This window comes from Tupaia chinensis, unplaced genomic scaffold (assembly GCF_000334495.1).
Source record: "Tupaia chinensis unplaced genomic scaffold, TupChi_1.0 Scaffold000095_1, whole genome shotgun sequence".
In the NCBI taxonomy this organism is placed as follows: Eukaryota; Metazoa; Chordata; class Mammalia; order Scandentia; family Tupaiidae; genus Tupaia; species Tupaia belangeri.
Genome location: NW_006159557.1, coordinates 167,721 through 172,729, shown reverse-complemented (window position 1 = coordinate 172,729; position 5,009 = coordinate 167,721).

Here is a 5,009-nt window from a genome sequence, read left to right as displayed (position 1 = left end):
GCCCCAGTTACCATCCTGCCCAGTAATGAGCTTTTGGGCCTCATAACTCTAGTATCAAAGGATTTAAAGGTACTAGTTCCCAGAGCCAAAACAATTGAACTACAGGGCATCACAAGAGTTCCATTAAACTTTAAGCAACTGGGTTACAACCATTTCCTTCAGGCTTCTCATGTCAAGAGAAAAGAAGGCAAAGCAAGTTGTCTCCATCATGGCAGGAGAGATTGATTCTGGTCATCAGGAGGAGGTAACTGATACCCTGCGGGGAGAGGGAAGGATATGTTGCTACCTTGGTGACCCACTTGAGTTTTCCTTGTATTCCCTTGATCAGCTTTGATAGTGAACAGTTAAACGTGGCACCCACTCCCTGAGTAGGACTTGTTGCCCAGTTTTTATACTCCTCATGGTTAAGGATCTGAGTTACCTTACTAGGTCAACCACCTAAACCATCAGAAGTGCTAGTTAAGGATGAGCTAAATCTAGAAAGGGTAGGTCAATTTGCAATTTCTAGTCCAGCCACAATGATGGGACTTGCATTCAATAATTCATCCCATTTTCTTGTAAGTTTTCCCAGGGAAGAAGATTGTTTTGTGAGGTTTGTATCTCCTCCAAAAGGTGGGTTGAACAGAGATGCAGGGAGTTTCTTCCCACCATGAAAGGAACAGTGATTGATTTGAGTAGTCATATAGATACATTTGGGAGGGTACAGATTTGCCTTCCTTCCCAAGGGGCCTTGGTCCGCAACACTGTCCGAGGGCCTGCAGAGTATCTGATCCACTGATGTGAGTCCTACATGACATCATATTGGACCAAAGAACCCACTTTACAGCAAAAAGGTGTGGCAGTGGTCCATGACCATGGGATCTACTTGTCCCCTTACTTACTACACCATTCAGAAGTTACCAGTCTAATAGACCAATGGAATGGACTTTTGAAGGTACAATTAAGATGAAAATAATACTGTGCAAGGATTCTCCTTACCCAAAGACCAACATACAATCTAAGAAAGTACCATTATATGGTTCTGGGTCTCTAAAACCAAGGAGTGGAAGTAAGAGTGGCCCCAGTTACCATCCTGCCCAGTAATGAGCTTTTGGGCCTCATAACTCTAGTATCAAAGGATTTAAAGGTACTAGTTCCCAGAGCCAAAACAATTGAACTACAGGGCATCACAAGAGTTCCATTAAACTTTAAGCAACTGGGTTACAACCATTTCCTTCAGGCTTCTCATGTCAAGAGAAAAGAAGGCAAAGCAAGTTGTCTCCATCATGGCAGGAGAGATTGATTCTGGTCATCAGGAGGAGGTAACTGATACCCTGCGGGGAGAGGGAAGGATATGTTGCTACCTTGGTGACCCACTTGAGTTTTCCTTGTATTCCCTTGATCAGCTTTGATAGTGAACAGTTAAACGTGGCACCCACTCCCTGAGTAGGACTTGTTGCCCAGTTTTTATACTCCTCATGGTTAAGGATCTGAGTTACCTTACTAGGTCAACCACCTAAACCATCAGAAGTGCTAGTTAAGGATGAGCTAAATCTAGAAAGGGTAGGTCAATTTGCAATTTCTAGTCCAGCCACAATGATGGGACTTGCATTCAATAATTCATCCCATTTTCTTGTAAGTTTTCCCAGGGAAGAAGATTGTTTTGTGAGGTTTGTATCTCCTCCAAAAGGTGGGTTGAACAGAGATGCAGGGAGTTGGAAAAAGACACAAGGCATTGATGTCATGTTCTTTAGTAGGAGCTCACAGAGCTCTTGGTAGGCCTGCAAAGTGCCTACATAGAAGTACTCGAAGTGCTTCCTCCCTCTTGGAGCTACTAACAAGCATGGAGAATGTTCACAGGGAACTTTGCTCCCTCTGAGAGCTCACAGAGCAGGGAACTGAGCTGAGCCAAGCCAAGAGCGAGCCAAGTCAAGGTCATCAGGGCTGAGCAGGGCTACTAGCTGGGCAGTGCAGTGCAGCGTAGTACTGGGCAGCTCTAGCTAGCAGAAAAGTGCTGGGCAGGGCGGTGCTGGGCAGCTCCAGCTAGCTGGGCAGTGCAGTGCAGGGCAGTGCTGGGCAGTCTAGCTAGCAGAACAGTGCAGTGCAGGGCAGTGCTGGGCAGCTCTAGCTAGCAGGAAAGTGCTGGGCAGGGCAGTGCTGAGAAACTCTAGCTAGCAGGACAGTATAGTACAGGGCAGTGCTGGGCAGCTCTAGCTAGCAGGAAAGTGCTGGGCAGGGCAGTGCTGAGAAACTCTAGCTAGCAGGAAAGTGCTGGGCAGGGCAGTGCTAGGCAGGGCAGCACTGGCTGGCCAGGTGCTCTTTTCATCTTTAAGGGACTGAAGACTATAGTGGCTCATTGCCAAAACCAAACTGTTGCACATGCACATGAGTGTTACATTCAGTGGCATAAGACAGCAAAGTCATGATTACATAACAGGATCACAAGTACAGTACGTATGATAATATAAATTGCTTACCCTGTGGCCTTCAAACATGATAAGATACAAGGTAAGGGAGCCAGACTAAACCATCCTCACTCCATTTGCAATACAGAGGTCAACTAGAATTCTGTGAGGTTTGTTCCTACTGGTTAATATACGAAGACATCAGATCCATGCAGTGTAAGGAGTGGACTCTAGTGGCTGTTTTATGAGCCATCCAGATCCTTACTCTCAAGATTAAGGCATCTATTCCTCTAATTACTGGGAATGCTGATAACCAAAGTCTTTCAGTTAAGTTATTCTCCAGAAATTTCCCTGTGCTAAGTAGAGCCAGTGAGAAGGTCAGACTTTCTCATTGGAAGAACACATTCAATGACTGGTTAATGTTGACAGGGTGTAGCGAATCAGCCTCCTTGCCCAGAGCAGAGAGACTCTGAAGGGCAATTTTGGTTTCTGAGCTCTGCATGGAATAGACTAAGGCTTTTGCTACCATATTACCGCCCAGACTCTTCTTCTGGCCTACCTACTTTCTTCATTCCCCCATGAATATTGATATTGGCAACTCTCCAGTGAACGTTCTTTTTCTTTTTTTTTTTTGAGAGTTTTATTTTTTTGTTATTATTTTCTGTTCCTGGAGTTAAATATGTTCCTTTTCCTTCACAAGTAAGTATAGTGAAATTTAGAGGAGTCATTAAAAGAAGACGTATTTTACTCATATTTAAGTGATTTAAAGGAAAAAGAACTTTTTCCTTTTTTGTTTTTTAATTTTTATTCTTTTTAAATTTTTTTATTTCATTTTCTTTTATACATTCAATCACATTATTTAGCTTACAAAGTGAATATTCTAACATGTGAACATTAATCCCTAGTCCAATTGATAAAACTAGAGTCTCCAGTGAACTTTCTATATACCAATTTTGATTTTGTAGCCTGTTTTCTGGAGAACTTAAGACAGGAATGTTTATACAGGAAGATGCTATGACATAGGGGGTAAAGGTAGGTATTTTGGAGTCCCATAGAACTGGCTCAAATCTCACTTTCCAGGGACTTCTAATCTATGAACTCATACACAAGGCATATTCTTCAAGTTTCTGTTTCTGCATCTGTTAAATAATAATAATAGCATGAGACTTAATGACTATCATTAATGAGTAAATTAGATATGAACCATTCTTAGCACAACGTTTGATGTAATAAATAGTAGATGAAAGCACATATATTTAAGTGCATCTTCTGTTGAGTTCTCCCTCAAGCAGACTCCAAGCCAAGTATTTGAGTGGAAGTGGTTTGCTGGGGAGATAATCCCAGGAAGCACCTGTGGAAGAAAGGGAACATGAGATGGCACCTGTGGAAGAAAGGGAACACTAGATGGCGAAAGGAAGGAAACCAATACTCAATACATACATGAGAAAGTTACTGGTGTGGACAATTAGAATCCAGTCCCACCAGGGACTCTGAAAGACTGAGTAGAACAATTTGGACCACCTAAGGAGAAGCTATTTACCTCCAACTCCTATCTATTATCTGTGGATAGCTTTTCCCTGGGGCATTAACTCATAGATACTTTTTTGTCTATGTCACCTCCCCTTAGTCAAAAGGTGATTCAGAAACCAGAGAAAGCCCTCAGGCAGATAGTAAAGGTAATGCAGGCAGAAGCCACTGGTGCATTTGAGAATGGTAAGAGCAAGAGAACATGGACAAAGCAATGAGCATTTGCTGCAGCAAATGCGTTTGTATATGTTACACAATACCAGCCACATTTTTCACATTTTCACTTCATTCATAAACTTTTCTCTTCTCTTAGTTCCTTTATTGTCTCATATTTTAGGAGTATAGTGAGTTGATGTCTCCCAACAGATATGCCTAATGATAGAACCTGTTAATATGAACTTACCTGAAAAAAAGGTTTTCTCAGATGTAATTTTAAAAATTATTTATTTATTTAATTCCATTTGTTATTATTATTATGTTTTTAAATTTTGCCAGAAAGAAAGAGAGAGAAAGAGAAAGAGAAAGAGAAAAAGCTAGCCACCAGGTTCAGGACCTGAACCATGGTCAGCCATGTGAGAGTCCAGTGCCTTACCCACCACACCACCCGCTGGCCCCTTCTCAAATGTAATCAAGTGAAGGATCTTGACATAAAATCATTCAGGTGGGCCCCTAATCCAGTAACAAGTGTCTTTATAAAGGAGAGGCAGTGGAGGTTTCTTTTTTAATTAATTTATTTTTTTATATACATTCAATCACATTGTTTAGCTTACAATGTGAGCATTTCAATATGTGAACATTTCTCCCTAGTCTTGTTGATCAAAATTTCTTCAACCGTATCCCTTCTTCAAATGTCCTTCATTAGGCCCTACTCTTCCACACACACCTCATCTGATATTCACACCCATCTCTTGTGTTTGTACAACCGTTAATCAATCAGTTTCAGTCATAGAGTGCATTCGGTATATGTTAAGTGGGGACATACAATGTTTCTCCTTCATAGCCTGGCTTGCCTCACTCAGTAGTAAATCTTCCATATTTTTCCACTTTCTGTCAAAAGCCAGGGTTTTTTTTTTTATTTTTTTTTATGGCTGAGTAGTA